At 42.7% G+C, this 19,100-nt stretch overlaps 1 protein-coding gene across 17 annotated transcripts in view; it reads left to right on the plus strand.

Moving 5' to 3' along the window:
* The first annotated feature begins 603 nt into the window (after window positions 1-603).
* The window catches only part of PCDH15 (protocadherin related 15), a 649,118-nt gene continuing 630,621 nt past the window's right edge, over window positions 604-19,100 (plus strand). For 7 of the 17 annotated variants that reach the window (XM_083740644.1, XM_083740654.1, XM_083740649.1 and 4 more), the window contains exon 1: window positions 608-5,099. The gene's annotated coding sequence lies outside the window, so the exon portion shown is untranslated. The other 10 variants (XM_083740648.1, XM_083740659.1, XR_014564822.1 and 7 more) reach the window with 9 other exon arrangements.

The following is a 19,100-nucleotide window of genomic DNA, read 5'->3' on the forward strand; positions in this document are numbered from 1 at the left end:
TGTGATCTTCAGATAAAGGATGGTTCATAAATTTAATAAATAATAAGAACTTGGTGATAAAGACTTTCATATGCCTATGTTTACTTTTTCTGTAAATATGCATAGGAACAAGATACACAGAAAGGAAGTTACAACCATCAGAAATAATATGAAGGCAAGGAGAAAATATGCACGTCTAACGCCATCTCAAGGATCACTTTGTAATTGCTGGACAAACTACTGCCATGGAGAAGACTTACCCACAGCATTATTTATGAAGGCAAGTCCTAACAGAAACTTAGCTAAGAGAGAAGACTCATGCAGACAAACTGGAGGTGAGTCAGGCATCATCAATTGTTCAGTTCCATTATCTACTTAATATGCACTTCTGCACTCCTGCTTGACCTGTTGGTGTTTTGCTGAACAGTTTTGTATTATTCTGTTGCTTTTTGGAATGTAATAGCTCACTACTGCTTTGGAATAAATGCAGATGTCTTTTAGTTTTTATGTATGTGACCATGTTGCTTAATAGTGGAACATGGGGATTGAATCTGAGACATTCTGGATGCAAAACAGGTGCTTTTCCATTCTGCTGTAGGTCTTTCCTTGGTATCGTTGTGTTGTGTTGTTTGTTTTTGAAGAACGAATGGCATATAATATAAATAAATAAACAAACTGCAGCTGACTGAAACTTAGTCTCTAATTCCCAAGGTAACCTAACAGGATATGATGTTAGAAATACATTCATGAGAAAGGCAGATTGATGTGTAAAAACGAAATAATCAAAGGTGGCAGTGCCTGCCAATACAAATGGGAAAAATGAACCCAGAAAGACAAGTATGCAGGGGAATGGAGAGAGAGAGAGAGAGAGAGAGAGAGAGAGAGAGAGAGAGAGAGAGAAGTGTCCTTGGGAGAGAACAAATCTAATCAAGGGAGATGGTGAAAGAATTCAAAAACAGGGAACAAAGTGATCAATCACACTGACATGCAGGGAAGCTGACTTTAAGTGACTCAAAGAAATATATTTAAAAATAAAGCTAATGTTTGTAAGCAATTCCATTGGGCATGCATTTTAATAGCATTCCTTCAAAACAGAGTCTTTTGAGATTGGCATGTAACCAGGATATGCTATCCTTTCCAATGCCAAGCTTGGATTCTAGTGGTAAGTGACAGCAACCCAGATGGTAATAAGTCATGCAAACTTTTCACAGTAAATCTATTTCTAATGCCTGGCCAGTGGCTATGATAGATGGTGGGTTTTTTTGCTAGATGCTTTCCCTTCAGACACTCCACCTTGTATTTTACAATCAAACAAGGGCAGGGGTAGGGGACCTGCCACCCTCCAGATGTTGTGGCTACAACTCCCATCATCTCTGACAATAGGCTAGGCAGGCTGGGGCTGATTGGAACTGGAAGGACCACAGGTTGCCCACCCCTGGACAAATGTGACCAGGTGCAAAGAAGAACAGAGTTCCTGTGTCCCTAGCCTCCTTTGCATGTGGTTAGCCTAAATACAGCTGTATAAAACAGGTGAAGAAGAGGTGGGATGAAAGGGCTAGACCTGATATTTGTTTTATTTCATAAAAATTTATACACCACTTGACTGTAAAAAAAAACAAAAAACAAACTCAGGGTGGTTTAAAAGCCTCAAAGCAGTTATGGAGCAAATGGACATGGGTTTAGTGCAATTCCATGTTTATTCATTCATGCTATTTCTGGGCACTCTGTAACAGACATTTTCTTGGTAAGCAGATAGGTTAGCAGGTTAAGAACTCTACCTTTTTGTGTAAAATGTTTACTGTACTTCTCCAGTATCTTCAGTTTCTCAGTTTAGCAGGTGAACTTTCCCCCAGAACCTGGCATAGAGATATGATTCTACCAGGTTAATTCTGTGTTCCAGGTACATGCATTGCAACCTTTTTTTCATAGACACCGTTGAAGACACAAGCTGGTGCCTTAATGGCAAACATAGTATGAGATGAGGTTCTCCAAAATTTTCAATATAAGCCCAGGATGCTTGAAAGGTACTGCTAGACAATACACTATGTGTATTATATAATGCATCAAAAGCTAAAATGTGTGGGACAACTTGCAATGTGACAAACTTAGGTTTAATCCTACTGGCTGCTTAACCTGTATAGCAAATTTCTTTCTATCTATCTATCTATCTATCTATCTGTCTGTCAGGGAACTGCCATCAGGTCAGAGGCGAGAGGGGGAAGGGCAGTTGTGTTATAGGGAACCACGCTCCTCCTCTGGAGAGGAGGAAAGCCCCGCCTCCAGTGGAGAGGAGGTGGTGGGAACAGGGGGTGCAAGGGAGAGCCTCAACACCGAGGCGGAGAAGCCGGAGAGGAGGGAAGGACCCCTTTGCCAGTGCCCAGTCTGCGCAGTAGGTTTTGGCGCAAGGAAGGGAGGAGAAGGCTGGGGGTCACGCGACTGTTATGCTGGGGGAGGTACAAGGACCGCCCACTCTCAGATTCTGTGAGCGAGTGAGCCTACATGAACCTGCGACGCTCTTCACTGTAAATAGTTTGCACTAATAATAAAGCCTGGAAAAGACAGGTTGGAGTCTTGCCTGTTTGCTCTCGAGCAACCACACCACACCTGACACTATCTATCTATCTATCTATCTATCTATCTATCTATCTGTAAAACTTCTTAGTACCAGTTGTCAAAAACCACAGGAGGGAAAAGTGCTCTTGTGCTAGAATCCTATTGTGGGTTTACCACAGGTCTTTGGTTGACCATTGTGGTAGCAGAATGCCAGACCAGATTGGCCATTGGCCTGATCCAGTAGGCTCTTCTTATGTCACTATGTTCCAAATAATCTAAATTTGAAGTGAAGTAGAAAGGTAACGGTCAGAGTAAAGGAAAGGGTAGCAGAACGAGATGTTCAAAATGCAGAAAGGGAATCTAGAGATGTAATCCTTTCTCAGTTCTGGGCAAGTATCCACTAATAGGATGGAGACTAAATTGAAAGTGGTGTGATAGTGTTCTTTAGCAAGGACATTCATCCCACTGTCATATCTGGACAAGCGGGCTTTGTACAAATTGAAAGTGCTTAAAGCAAAGCAAAAAAAAAAAAAAAAAAAAAAACGACAACTGTGGACAAAAATAAATGAACATCATCCTTCACAACCTAGTGCTCTTCCGCTATTTTGGATTACAACTCCCATCAGTCCCAACCAGTATGGCTAAAGGTCAGGGATGATGGGTGTTGCAGCCCAAAACATCTGGAAGGTGCCAGGTTGGGGAAGACAGATGCATACCATGGAAAACGATGGGTCTATCATGCTACCTCCAGATCTTAAACTATATGTAGTCTCTATAAGTACCCATCTGCCTAGCTGGGACAATTACTTTCACAAGCGAGGACCTGAAGGGTGCTATGACCCTTCTGACAGCTTGGCTGTGAAATATCTTTGGTATTTCAGCTTTTCAGTCTCCTGCCCTTTGGGCTTTCCATTTTGGAAGGATGAAAAAGTGGGGAGCACTGGGAAGAAGTATCAGTTGTCCACTCCATGTGAAGCCAGAGTTTCCAAGATGGAGGAAAGGCTAAGCCTGGGCCAACCACTTCACTCCAGAGCACTCTTCTCTTGACTACTCATCTTCCTCTAGTAACTTCTGGTGATGCTGCAAACTGAAAAACTCTTGGAATGCCCAGGAGCAGCACCCTTCCTATAGCACCTGCCATAGGTTCACTTCCCTGAGCAGCCATTCTTTGGAAACTTCCTGGTTTCTGAGGTCCATTTCATGGAGCCATCGCCTGGGACGAGAATCTCCGAAGAGGATATCATATGAGCCGATGACAGCTCTCTCCCTTCGCTGTTCTTGGCATGAGGTTGTCGTACTCGCGAGCCAGTTTTTTTTTTTGGGGGGGGGGAGTGTCATCAGCAGCCCACGCCAAAGCAAGAGCCCCATACCAAGCGATCCCTCCGAGGCACCCCTGCATCAGAGCACGTGTGCGAGGCGTACGCGTGCGAGAGAATCTGAAAAAGAGCCCGCCTTGCAGCTCGTGGCCACACTGCCGCTTTGCCAAGGCTTCGCCTCTCCTTCCGAGGCAGCGCCGGCGACGTCCGTCTCACTCCGGGGAGCGTGAAACAGCCGAGGAGGACGGCGTATCCAAACCCCTCTTGACAGCGCGCCATGAATCTTCTCCGAGCTTCCCTGCCCACCTGATCTGAAGCCGACCGGCCATCCCTCACTCCTGAGGAACGACGCGGCCGTCGTCTTGCCGCCTTCCTCCTCCGCCTGCGCCAGCGAGAGGGAGCGAGCCCAGAGCCCCGCCGCCGCCGCCCGCTCGGCTGAAGAAGGGCTGCTGCAACCTGCTGCCTCCTCGCGGCTTCCTCCAGTTCTCCCTCCCTCCGCGCTCTTCTCTTTCCTCTGCTGCTGCTGCTGCTGCAGGAGGAGAGCGAAAACTGGTCGGTCTCCCCTGACCCCCAGCCACCCCCTCGATTTACCGTGTCGAGGCGACCCCACGCTTGCCTCAGGATTTGGCAGGCGCCTCCTCCGTCGCTCGTCCTCGCTCAGCGAAGCTCCCTTGCCCTGGATAGTGGGAGGGGACACCTTTCCCCTCGCCGGGAGGCTCGGCCAAGAAGCGCCTCTTCGCGCGGAGCACTCGCGGCGCTTCCTCGAGCGCGCGGGGCGCGTGCTCAGTCTCTCCCCCGACATCTCGCCCTCTCTGCCTTAAACATTACGTCCTCACCCCCCCCATTTTTTTACCTCAAAGTTTTATTATTATTATTATTATCTCCCGCTACTCTTCTTCCCCCACCTCGCTTTCCCTTCTCAAAGACTCCTGTTTCCGGGCAGAAGAAGAGCGAGCCTGCAGCCCGGGCGAAGCGTCGTCGTCGTCGCCCTCTTCCTGTGGAGAGATGCCCGCGGACTGACTGAGGGAAGGAGCGCGGGGGGCAAAGCGGCTTCCCTCAGCCCAGGTGGCGCCCAAGCGAGGCGGGCGGGCGGGCGGAGGGAGAAGCGCGAGGACGGAGGGCGTCGCGGAAGAAGACGTCGCTTCGCCTCGCCTTGGCAGCGGGAGGAGCAGCTTCTGAAGGGAAGCGTCGCCGGCCGCCCGCGCGGGCAGGGGATTATCCGCCGGCTGTGCTGAGGTGGCTTCTGCTGAGGTAAGAACGACCCCGCTCCGCGCGTCCAGGTGGAGGCAGAAGACGGCCGCGTCTCCTTGAAGCGCTCCTTTTGGGCTGCTCGTCCTCTTGCTCTCGCGTTGCTGCAGTGTCCGTTGGCGATGCCGGAAAGTTGCCGTCGGTGGGCTTCGGTGAGGATGGGATGGGAGGGTGGAGGGGGGGGGGGTAAGATCCAAGTTGGTTTCCCTCTCGCTTCCCTCGCGTGCCGAAGAAGCCAGGCCCTGCGCTGCCAAGGCAACTGTTGTCACTGAGCCGAGAAAGGGGGGGGGTGCCTGAAGGTCATCCAGCCCAACCCCTCGACGAAGCCGCGCGGGCAGAAATCGCCCCGTGTCGTGCAATAAAATGAGGACAGCATTTTTCAGGATGGGTAGTGTGTGACGTGAGGCGTAGGGTGCCAGATATGGGTGCGAAAGGGTTGGTAGCTGGAATGCTCTCCCTTCCCTCCCCCCTCCCCCCATTTCAAGCTGTTGCAACCGCACCTTCTGCTAGTAAAAGTTTTCCCTTCCTTTCTGCATGTAGCACGGCGGCGTGTCTCGTTCGGCCAGAGGATGGGAGCTTTGCCCGTGGCAAGAGCTTTTTGCCCACCATGCCTTCCATTCCTCACGCCAACATTTAACCTTTTAACATGTAAGATGTGAGATAGCTCAGTCGGTGGGGCGTGAGACTCTTCATCCCAAGGTGGTGGGCTCCAGAGATTCCTGCATTGCAGGGGGTTGGGCTGGATGACCCTGGTGGTCCCCTTCCAGCTCATGATTCCATGATTCCTTAGTGGAGGAGGGAGCAAAATGTAATGAATGCAATGAAAGGCAAATCTCACTCCCCCACTCCCCCAGTTTATTCTGAGGCGATCGTCCTCAAATAAAAACCCTTAAAGTTACTCAAGATGCTTACTAGGCATCTTCAGTGGAGTGGAGTAAGTTCTGAGTAGGTAAAGAAGCAAAGAGCCGTGATGAAATTAGAGAGAGGCGTGACTTTCCCTATTTCTGGGATTGATGGGCATTGAGAGTTGAGGGAGAGCGAGCACCGTTCTCGCGCTGTTCTTCCTGAATCTGAGACGAAACACCATTTCTGCTAAAGCAAATACTAGGGGAGAGAAGCATTGCCCTGGCGTGGTGATCGTCGCCTGTTTCCCAAGCAAAAAGTTGCGCCGGGTAGGATGTGAAGGCGAAGGGAGCTGCTCCTGCTGCGCCTGTGTGCTTTGCTTATCTGCATATGGTAATAATCGGTCAGAGAGAGAGAGAGAAATGAACCCGTTAGTATTCTGTTCTTGTAAGACTTGGCGCGGGAGACATAGGCTTCTGTTACATTTCATTTCCGATCTCGTTGGTGGGAGTGGAATAATGCTGGCTGCCTTCTCTGCTGTCTCGCACGTGCCTTCTTCCCCCTCAGATTCGGTGTAAAGGCAGAGAGAGGGAGAAGAGAGAGAGAGAGAGAGAGAGCGCACCCCACCCCGTTTTGGCTCCGCTCCTGTTTGCCTATGGACCAGTAAGCAGTGAGTGGAAGCAAGCCTTTCTCGGGGATGGGAGGCAACATGTATTCTGCCAGAACTACAGAAGCACCAGCAGCCTGCTTGTTCTGTAGCTGGAAGTCCCGGCAGATGACCCCACACTCTCCAGGATATTTGCAGAACGCACACTGTTTACTCCCCGCCCTCCCCTGTTAGAATTGTGTGGTTTTGGCACTACAGGTGATGTTTCTAGCTGGCGAGATCCATCATTTAGATTTTCCCAGAGCAGCAGAGCTTTTTTGTCTTGGTGGATGTTTAATAGCAAAGCGGAGGGAGAGAGCGCAGCACTTTAAAGATGGGGCGGATCAGCACATAATATATCAGTAAAGCAATTTTGCTCTGAAATGGGAGATGGCTCCTCAACTGGGTCAGAGGTTTAATGAGATCTGTTGTGTTAACTATAGCAAAGGGTTTCATATTTATGCAGCCCAACCATGTGCATGTTTACTCAGAAGTAAGTCCCAGTGAAATCTATGGGACTAGTACCCAAATAAGTGTGCATAAGGTTACTGCTGCTAGTGTTTGAATGCTGGAGATTCATTATTTGTTTTATTTTGTAACACTTCCACTCCACTCTTCTACTAGGAAGCTCAGTGCCATGTTGCTAACGAACAAAGTTTATTGATTTTTAAAGTGCAAAACTCAGGCCAGGAACTCAAATGGATGTTGATTTATTAAAAATGTCATTTAATAATTGGAGGTATATGAAGAAATCCATTCCTTATTATTCTGCTGAGGTACTCATTTCCACTTGGAATAAAAACATAATCTGACAGTTTTTATTCTGCATTTTGATATTTCCATGGAGGACATGCCATGTTGAATAACAACTTTGACAAAAACATGGCCAGTCTGATGGGACAGATGATTAATGTTTCTTTTAACTCAGACAAGAAGCTTGTAGCAAAATTATCATGTTATAAAAATCTAGTATCAAATTTTGTATTGATTAATCAAGCAACTTGACTAGATATTTAGTTAACTAAGCCTCTTCTGCCAACAACTGTACTCAAAGAGGAAAATGCTGTGAGAATGGTTCTCTTCAATTTGCATACTGTGTAGCTCTCCTGGCTGCAGCAATAGCTTGCAGTATATTGGAAAGAAGAATTACTGGCAACAACAGAGTAAAATATGATGGAATGGCAAGTCTCCCAACAGTGCTTGGTTGGTGTTCACACTGTCAGGGTCTGTGATTTGTGCATGTAATTCCACATGTTGAATGCAGTTTTTAAACTTTCTTTATATTTTGAACTCATAGATAAAATTCTCCACAATGTGAGATTCCAGAATAGAAACAAACAAAAAAATGAATGGGGGAGAATGTGGTTTAAAAGATTGCATGGTGTATTATATAAATACGGAAACTGGACTTTAGTTAGCAGATATTATCGCTTGTATCTTGTGTTTGTGTTGGAAGCCCCACTTATGCCACCCTCTGGAAGACATGGTGACTAACTCCCAATTTATTTAAATAAAGTACCTAACCTTGCAAGTACTTAAAATATTGAAATGGCATGATATCTGAAGTGGTTCCTGCAAATGTGATTTTTTTTTGCATAGCACAAATTACTTCTCCTTCTCTTTTTGCTTAGGGTTATGCCATTGTCAGTAAGGTTTTCCATTCTACTTTAATGTACTTTCAAGTGGCACATCTTTCCTAGTAGCAACAGTATTCAAGGAGGGTGGGGAGTCTCTTGACAGTGCAAATAATTATATGTGCAATGAGATTCAAGAGCATGTTTGCAGTTGTTTGTAGTATATGAGTACTTACAAGTAATGCATTTGCTTTCTTTAATAGAAATAGCTCCTCGGAGCTATTTATCTTCTCATGCTCTTACTTTCCCTTTCCCAACATTGTTAACTGCTATAAAAAGAAATGGAGTTGTGTCACTTAAAGCATTATTGATATAGAAAGTTAACAGGTACATCATGGCAGTTCAACACAATCTAGTGTTCCACTTGTCTTTTTTGCTGATAGCACTGCTTTAGTCCTGTTTTGCTTCCTGTGTGGATCAAGGGAAAGGATGCCTGTCTGTGGAGAGAGAAGGGATGTGTGCTATTGGTTTTCAGCAGCAGTAGATGGCCTTGTTTCTTCCCTGCCTGTGCTTCCACTGGGTGTTTGCTTTCCATATTATTCTCCTTAAGTTGTTTATTTTCAGGCCTGTCTTGATGGAAGAGGTAATGGTTGCAGAAATGCTATACACTTCCAAGGGAGATGGTTGTTTTTGAATCTGTCTTCATTCCATGTTTGATCTTGCTCTCTAGCTGTGTCCCTGCATAGAAATGAGAACTGAACCAACAATGCTAATGACTGACCAAAGGTACTTGTACTTGAGCTTCTCGTTCTTTACCCCAATGCTTGACTGCACTGAGTTAGCTCCTTGTTGAAGCCTTTGTCACCCTACTGAATGGCAGTAAGTTTGTGGGCTGCCAGGTTAGAAGCATTTATTGGATGAAGAAATGGCTAGTGGTAACTCTGGGGTGTGAGCTTCTCTTTCTCTAGACTTTCATTGATGGTCCCTTAGTCCATTGTGTCAGAGCAGTGAGCACAATATAACAAGGTTATGAAAGATAATGCCAAGGTTGCAGGTTTGATCCCTATAAGCGACAGGTGCATATTCCTGCTTTGCATAGGTTTGAGCTAGATGATCCTCAGAGTCCCTTCCAACCCTGAAATTCTATGGGTCTATCCAGGATCATAGTCTATTTAGGCTGAGAGACCTAGTCTGAATTTTTTGATAATGGCGTTTATGTGCTTATTCCACACTTTTTTTCATGCAGATAAATTTGCTTGCCAGGTGTTAAGGGCACCTGGACCTCTAGCCAGCAGGGTGCTTCATCATATGCAGGCCCCTTTGCTTAAGTTCTCTTTTACATGGAAATACATGTCTGCCAAAGAACTTGGAGTGAGCAGCATCTTATTTAATTTTCCCTTGGATACCACATCTTTTCATGAGCATTTTTCACACGACAGATTTCTCGGGGAACTGCAGTAGGTTGGTGGCAGGCGGCAACAAATCAAGGGATGGCTAAGACAGCACTTAGAACGTGGCAGTTGAAACATCTGAATGAAGACTTGTTGGGGTGGGGCAAATGAACACTCTTGCTCGCTGGTGCCTCTTGTTTCTGCCACCAGAGGTTGAGAAAGATGATTAGCTACAGCCCAGTAAGGAGCTTCTAGTTTATGAGGGGAGGGATATATGTCTGTGTGCTGCTACAGCCATTTCCAGTCTGGGATTTATTTCCTCTGGGATCCACCATGGTCCAGTGATTCAGCAGTTCAAACAACTGAAAACAGCGGAAACCGGTATACATTTTTGCTCTTCCCAAGTAACTCTTGTCTGTTTTATTATATTATATAACTATTATAAGGCTGTCTTGAGAACTTGTGTTAGTAGTCAGTGTTAAAATGCCCTCATTGACAAACAAACAAGTGGATCCCTACATTCACATATCTGTTTTGGGTGTCTTGATAAGCTTGCCTACTTCTTAAATGCTTATTATTCAAAGACTTGTAATCAAAATTTCCTAATCAGATGCTCAAAAGCCAATTTAAAACCATTCCTCAAAGGTGTACATAACTTGCTAGCATTGCAGTTTTATATGTGATATGTTAATCTGCCGGGGGGGGGGGGAGCCCTGAATGGTACAGAGCTTCTAAGATGACAACACAGTTGAGTTTAGAGAAATTTCTTTCTGTATTTCAGATAAGTGTAAGTGAATAATGTAGTACAATTTCCTTCTCACATTGTGGTCTGTGCTGCTACATTGGTGTGTAGCAGCTGGTGGGTGCCATTGGAATCGGAAGCCCATGCTGGCACAACTAGTAAAATAGGTCTGAAAGACTACAATCTTCTAATCCAAGTGCTCTGTTGAATGTTAATATGCCTTCATGAACTCTCCACTATAGTAGCAATAAGTTGGTGGTGATATAATTAAAAGTTTGTCAAACTGGAACAGGAATGTGATGTGCAGGTTTGTTTGAAGCTGTTTATCACAGACTGACCATTCATATATTTCAATATGCTCTAAAATTCTTCTCCATACTTGGCAGTAAGCCAATATGATTGACAAATCTATAAAATGCTTTGGCAATGGCATGAGAACTACAGGTGAAACTCGGAAAATTAGAATATTGTGGAAAAGTTCATTTATTTCAGTAATTCAACTTGAAAGGTGAAACTAATATATGAGATAGACTCATGGCATGCAAAGTGAGATATGTCAAGCCTTTATTTGTTATAATTGTGATGATCATGGCGTACAGCTGATGAAAACCCCAAATTAACAATCTCAGAAAATTAGAATATTAAATGAAATCAGCAAAACAAGGACTGCAAACAGAGCAACATTGGACCTCTGAGAAGTAGAAGCATGCATATGTACTCAGTACTTGACACTGCTGTGGTGTTGTGGTACTTGGCACTGCTGAGGTGTTATGGAAGACCAGGAAGCTTCAATAGCAGCCTTCAGCTCTTCTGCATTGCTCGGTCTCGTGTCTCTCACCTTTCTCTTGGCAATGCCCCATAGATTCTCTATGGGATTCAGGTCAGGCAAGTTTGCTGGCCAATCAAGCACATTAATCCCATGGGCATTGAACCAGGTTTTCGTACTTATGGCAGTGTGGGCAGGTGCCAAAGTCCTGCTGGAAAATGAAGTCAGCATCCCCATAAAGCTCATCTGTGGAAGGAAGCATGAAGTGCTCCAAAAATTCCTGGTAGATGGCTGCATTGACCCTGGAGTTAATGAAGCACAGTGGACCAACATCAGCTGATGACATGGCTCCCCAAATCAACACAGACTGTGGAAACATCACACTGGACTTCAAGCATCTGACATTGTGTGCCTCCCCATTCTTCCTCCAGACTCTGGGTCATTGGTTTCCAAATGAGATGCAAAAGCAACTCTCATCAGAAAAGAGATTTGGGGAGCCATATCTCATATATTAGTTTCACCTTTTAAGTTGAATTACTGAAATAAATGAATGTGTCCACGATATTCTAATTTTCCGAGTTTCACCTGCAAAACCACAACACTCAACACATAGAATGATGTGAATCAGCCATGATTGAAACTTGGGAAAGCATATAAAAATGCTTTCTTAGCAAGAAAAGAGGTGGGCTCTCTACTGATACTGCATCAATCATGTTGCTATATTGATCTTTAAAAGAAAACAACAACAACACACTGAACAGTTTATTATTTGTGAGGAAGCTCATGGTTATAGATGAAGGAAGGTGACTATCAGGTTTGGACTGTACTAAGCAATAAGTGTATTTTTAGCACCCTTTACCACTAGTATGACACACATCTGGAATTTAGAGGCAGGGCTTCCTACTGAGAAGATGTAGTTTTAACATGAAGGCATTGCCTCCATTTTATTCAGAGCCAGGCTAAATGGTAGAATCACTGTCACCCTGAAAAAGCTGTTGAGCATTCTGGTGGCTATACTGACTGAGTTGTGGTCTAGACTAGAACATCCAGAGGGCACTAAGTTGAGGGATGCTGCTGTAAGCAGAAGCTACTATGGAACATGTTCTGTAACTCCTATGGAAAATTAGCAAGAGAGAGAAAAGCAGAGATAAACAACAGGTGCAGAAAGACAGTTTGTTCCCTTCAGGCATGATCCCCTTCAGTTTCCTCTGGCAGTAGGGGCTGTAATTGTCAACAAAGAAAGCCAGGTTGCACTTGCATCTTGGATATAATGAAACTTGGTCTCCAGAAAGCATTGATGATGGGCGAGCAGAGTTGGAATAATAGAGTCTTTGCCTAACATAATATGAAGATGCACAGATCTTTTACTGTAACTTTATAGTTGGCTAGCTTTTTCTCAAGCAACACAGGTATGGTTTGTATTTGGTAAAGCATGAAAGCATTTCAGAATGCAGTGACTCAAGAAGGAATAAGGGCCTTTCAAAGATCAGGTCATATCTCACCTATCTATAGATATCCCAAAAAAGGCAATCAAAATTCACAAATAAAAACATGCAATAAAAAGGAATTTTATGCATAAATCATACTTTCCCCTCATTAGTTGTGGTGTATGTGTATCAAGAGAGGGTAATTTTCTTATTAAAAGACAAAAATTAATTGCATAGCATAAGTTTTTATTTTTTAATAAAAGCCCTGAACTCATCAGATGTTTCATTATTGAGTATTAATGGGAAAGAAAGTACATAATGATTTTGTTCTTTCTCTGAACACTGGGACCTTTAGAAATAAGACACTAAGGCTTGAAGCATTACAATGTAAAATTTGCCCATCTTCTAGCCATAAGGCATTTTTTTTTTAAAAAAAGTGATGCTCAAACAGCTTTTGCATTTCCCACATCTATAATTTAGATTGCTGTTGTCTAGAATACACATCTGGTTTGAGAATGTCTATCTTCCTCTTTCTATTCTGCATTGCCATGCATGTATAACAAGTGTCAGATCTCAAAATAAAAGGAATTTTTAGTGTCACCTGAAAATGACCCAAGTTTTGATCATGAAAACATCTTGCATGCATGTGCACACTCAGTAACTTGAGTTAAATGCAAGTATTCATTCTGTCTGCCTCAAGCAGATAACATTTCAGTATCTCTTTCTGCCAGCTCAGAAAATGCTTTCAGATTAACATGTTTTGGGGGTTGGTGGGAAGTCTATTCTACTGCAGTAGTTTGAACTCAGACACTACAGTGCTGCAGTGGCACATGATCCAATTGGATGGATAGGAAATAGTCTGAGAAAACTCAGAAAACTTCTTCAGAAGTTGCTGCCCACTTGCACTTGGTTGCCTGTATCATTTGACTCTGAGGGCAAATGAGTGCATTTAGTAAATTTTCTCCAAGTGATTCCATAGGAGACGCCTGGGAGAGAAAGCATCAGTTGAGCCCTTAAACTTGTGACAAAAGCCCCAGCATTCTATATTTTATGGGAATTAAAGTCAGATGTACCAGAATTTTATAAATATACTATAACACACCCTTCTTCTGGGCACTGCTTGTGTTCATATTTCATTTTATCTCTTTGCAGTTGGAAAGCATGTTGTATCAGAAGATGCATGTTTAAGAAAAGAACCACCTACCAATAATAAAGCCACAAAATAAATGTAATTGAATATATCTGACTCAGGTTTATTTACTGGCACATCTAAAAATGTGAATAAACATACTATGCTAGACATCAAACCTAAGTACAGGAAAATTATATTATGACAGCTTAAGTGTCATCTGCCTGACAAGGAAAAGCAAAATGCTTTACTGTGTTCATTGTGCACAAGGAGAGAAAAGCACTGTGTTTATAAACTAAAATTTTAAAAAACAAATACAGTATTTTTTCTAGAAGAGTTTGCAGCTGTGTTGGAGACAATGTGTTCTAAAAGTAATACACCATGGATTTGCAAATGTAGACCTCTGTCTGTCTGTCTGTCTGTCTGTCTGTCTGTCTGTCTCTCTCTCTCTCTCTCTCTCTCTCTCTCTCTCTCCCACCCACACCAACCTGAGTACATTAAATGCATGGTGATTAGTACTCTCCTTGCCTTGTTCCTCCACAAACTCATCACAATAGTGATATGTTATGATTTATTGATGCACACATGGGTTTCATCATATCTGAATTGTGTGAGCTTTAGCTTTCAAGATCAAATAGTAAAGGTCACAAATAAAAAAAAAGTTAGCATTTACGCTTACTTCTGTAACATGTAGGTTTTGTGATAACAAAACCATTGCAATGGCATGATTTTGGCAAGAAAAGATACATGGATGACCCAAGGCTGCATAAATTAGCAAAGCTTCATCTACATCAATATACTAATAGCAAAGTTGCCCGGGTTAGTAATTTACTTGGGAGGGATATTTTTCATATGGGCAAATCTGAGTTCCCCCCTAACTTTGCAATCATCAGCCCCCTGACAACTATCTATATATGATACATGTTCTGCATCCTAGCTAAGCAGAAGTTAAACAGATCAGCGCCTGAATAGAATACAACCTGGAAACAATGTATCTTTCAGAATATTGTTCTACAGTTGCAAAAGTGATACAACTGAGCAAATAAACACATGCTACTGTGTGGCTTTCTAAAATATTTAAACATTTCTTTCCCTTTTTTGGTACAGTATACTGTTTTGCTCTACTGTGACACCATAGCAGTAGCAATTAAATGTGGAGCATTTTAAACTAGAACAAGAAGTTATACAACAGCTCAAACTTTTCTGGGGACTATTATACCATGGGACATGTGCAAACAAATTTAACATAGGACTGTGCACAGTAGTAATTGCTGCAGTAACTACAGCAATAATAGCCTGTGCAAATGCATTATGACTTCCATACAGATCAAAATTGGTATGGCAAACTTCTTGTGTATCAATAAACAAGAATTGTTTTCAGGTCACTTATAAAGAAGTTTAACTTTCTTTTCTTTCAGTATAAGTGCTTTGAGGGGAAGAGGTAGAAGCAAGAATAGAATCATAGAATTGTAGAGCTGGGATTTAAGAAACCACTTCTAGTTCTAAGCACTGCCAAGAATCCTTGGGGCCCCATTCTGTTTCCCCAAGTTTTTTAACATCTACATAAAATGTACATTTACATAAAATGGGAGAGATGTTCTGGGATTTGGAGTACAATTTCACCAGTATGTAAAAAACACCCCACATTATGTTTCCTTTCTGTCATATTTTGGGAAAGCTGTTGAGGTTCTGACCCCGTGCTTGAGGTTAGTAATGGATTGACATTTAATCCTGACAAGACAGGAGTCCATGTTGGATGTAATAGCACATCCATTAATCATTCAGGTTGGCAGTCTGGGTGTGCTTCCTGTGACAAGGAACTGTTTTGTCCAGCTTAGGTGGGTATGCCAGCTGTTTCCATTCCTAAAGAAGTCAGATTTGGCTGTTGTGTCACATGCCTTTAGTTATATTGTGGTTAGACTACTGCAGTCCTCTCAACACTTTTGAAAAGTGTCTGAAAGCTCCAGCTTGCCCAGGATCCAGTCAGTGGTCAGATAGATGACTGGTGCTGATGATCAGGTGCTGATGATCAGGTGCATATAACTCTTATATCAACAGCTTTATTGGTTTCAGATTCATTTTCAGGACCAATTCATAGTTCTTGCTATGATCTTTAAAGCCCTAAATGGTTTGGGGTGAGGTTTCCTTAAGAACCATCCTCTCATATGAGCCTGTCTGCTCATCTGAGATACCATCCACCGCATTCCTCCAACATCCAAGTTGTATTTGCTTGGAGTATAATAGGGCCCTCTCTGTTACTGTATTTTAGCTTTATAATTCCATATCTAGGGAGGAATGTGTCACCCCTATTTGATACCCTTCTGCTGCTGTTCAAGAAATCTGAACAGCTGGTCTTCAGTTTTTATTCTCCCTGGCATATTATTCTGAATCAAGTTTATTTAGCATTTTCATCTTTGTTGGTATTTTTTTAATCTCATGTTGATGTTGTCCGATATATTGATTATTTCTAATACGAACACATGCTAAAATACATCCAGGAATGTGATTTATGTTGCTGCAAGATTATGATTAAATGTTTCCAGTAGAAAACTTGCATACAGAAAGGTCTGCGCTTGTCTCTAAAACAGCTATACTGACTGGAATTGCAGAAAAACTTTGAGACAAGTGCAAAGGACTAGATTCTTTCTTGATTTTAATTTCCTACTGCTACCTCTCAGTGCGGAGCCCAGTTGCTTTGGTCTAATGAGGAATAAAACCTAATTCCCTGCGCTATAATATTGATTTATTGATTATTATTTTTTTGCCTTAGTGTTGCTTTCATTACACTGTCCTTCACCTCTTGTTTCAAGTGGTGTGTTTGCTGCCAATGCATCAAAATGGACTAAACAAGAGATACTGGAAATGTAATGGGTTATCCTCTCAGGAGCTGTTATTCAAGATCATGTGCTTCCCCTTTGTTTCCCTCATGTATACCAAATCTTGGTACCATGTGTCTTCAGAGAGCTGCTGCAGTCATCCTGGCAACAAGCATATTTGAGGCAAGTTCATTACCCCACAACTCAAAGATGTACAAGCTCGCCCCATACAGAGATGGAGAAATAATTATGTTATTATTCTTGCACACATGCATTATGCCACACACACACACACACATACACTGCAGTGGAAAAATTGGTGTTTTTAAGCACTGATAAACAATATGAATTTCAAAATATGTATGTATCTATGTAAGTGAAAGAGTGACTGTCTATCCCCTTGTGCTCAAACTGAGTATTTAATAGCCCCCCCCCCTTTATTGCTTCTACAAAATGTACATTTGCACTTGATACTCTCTACGTTGCATTTTGTATTTATGGAGCTAGAATTCCTTATGTGAAGGCCCAGCTATTTTCATTTAGGAGTTTGTAGTGTTGCCATTCAGTTGTTAAACTCCAGATGATGTTGGACTACAACATTGTCCATTTGTCAGGGTTGATGGTAATTGTAGTCCCAAAACATCTAGAGGGCACTAGATTGATAAAGGCCATGATATATTATCAGTAGACTTTACTGGCTGCTTTGAATGCATCCTTGTTGCCTAACATGCATATATCTTCTGTGCTTATTGTATTCTCATAATACAGTATATACATTGCTTTGCATATAATTATTATTCTTAATTAAAAAGCTCTTGGGCACCTTTCTGGAATATTAAGTCAAAGAGAGAGTGACATTCTGAAGGCAGAAGTACTGGAAAAGAATTCAGATCAGAAAAATGCAGCACAGTGACAAAGAAATTAAGCACAGTTTCAAGAAGTCAAATATCTTGTTAGGTCTGGCTGATAATCAATAAGCACTTTCAGAAATGGTGCTATAGACTGCTCTCTTTCAAGAAATTTGCTGTCTTAAAAATAAATTACTCTCACAGAGTGGAAATTAATTTTATACCGACTCTTCAAGGTATACAAAGTAGAAGTCAAATTTGCCTTTTTAACTTTCTCATTAACTGCAGTGGGGCTTGCTTGGGGGGATTGGCCCTTAGAGAGTATCCATGGCTGACCGTAGATTACAGAAGCTGCCACTGTAATTGATCTGTGCTTAGGTTACATTTGATAAGTGCTTGCTTCTGAAGTGCTCAATCAGGTAACTAGAGACTTAAAAAACACACACAACTTTTTAGAACAGGAAAGTCAGCAAATAGTGCAGGCTACTTTTTGCTAACCTGCTGTTCTTCTGCTGAAATATGTCTGGTTCCAGTAGCATTGTCTTTCCCTTGGATGTATTAATTGCTTTTCTATTATGCATAGTCTTGCTGTCTTTACAGGGCTGTGGTATAGAAACATTATTACCTAAATGAGGTGGAAACTTGAAGACTTGATGCTTACAGCATTTCAGGACTGTCATAGACTCACATGAATCCATAAATGATTAGGAGGCCCTCTCATCTACAGAGACTGGCATTCCCTTGTCACTCAGGGCTATCTCATCTATTAGTGACCAGAGGACATGGGGTTGCTTGGCACATAAAATGGTTTCAATAGGGGACCTCAGCAATTCAGAACTCATTGCCTGTTCTTATACCTACAAACCCAGGTGTGCTCCAACCATGTGATATTATCTTCATTTCCTGGAGTTTAGTGTCAAATGAGTTACATTAATTTTAATTTTTAAAAAGATTTTGTATTATATTGTATCATATTCTTGTGAGAACCAGATGCTGGACTAAGAAAGATGTGCCTTTCCCTTACATTCTGAATTTCAGGGTAGATGTGTGGTAGCTGACTTTTTTCTTCTTCTCAGAGCACTTCTCTGCAACAATGGAAAAGCCTTCCATTGTGGGAAACTGCTACACGCATTCACCCTCTATGTCAGTCCACCCCACATATGATCCCCAATACATTTTTTTCAATGAGTAATGAAACCTTTTGCATGGAGACAAGTGCATGCTGTTCTAAGTGTACACCTTATCAAAGCTGTGCACCCAAGAAACACTCTCACAAATATTCTACAAGAAATATTGGTTTATTACAAGGAAAGGGGAAACAGCCTCAATGGCTTGGGCGAAACACAATTCGGAGGCTATCTTTTGCCTATGCCCCAGCTTAGTCTCTTGACAATTGACTAAAGGCCTCAATTTATCCATGATGCTGTTGTATCAAGTGGGTGTAAAAAGAGGTTTCTGTAGTTGCAGCTTCCATAATTAACTGGCAGGGCAGAATGTTTTCCCAATTCGGAGGTCATTGCTGGTGTTGGACAGGGAGAGGTAGCAGAGAGGAGAGGCAGGTGTGATGTGGAGCAGGGACAATGGAGGGAATGTTGGATTGGTGCAGTGTGGGCACAGCAGTGGATCAAACCACACCACTGCTTTGTCCCCCTTCCCCTCTCAGTTACCAGCAGTGACCTGTTGGGAAGTCAGGTAAGCAATGCCACTTCACTCCACTCTGTCGGCCACTACTGGCTGCTGCTTTTTAGGATCTGCCAACTGTTGGAGAAACGTGGGTTGAAATGTGGAAGAGAATATGAAAATAAATAAAAAAGTTTTATTT

This window comes from Podarcis gaigeae (assembly GCF_964106915.1).
Source record: "Podarcis gaigeae genome assembly, chromosome: 5".
Lineage (NCBI taxonomy): Eukaryota > Metazoa > Chordata > Lepidosauria > Squamata > Lacertidae > Podarcis > Podarcis gaigeae.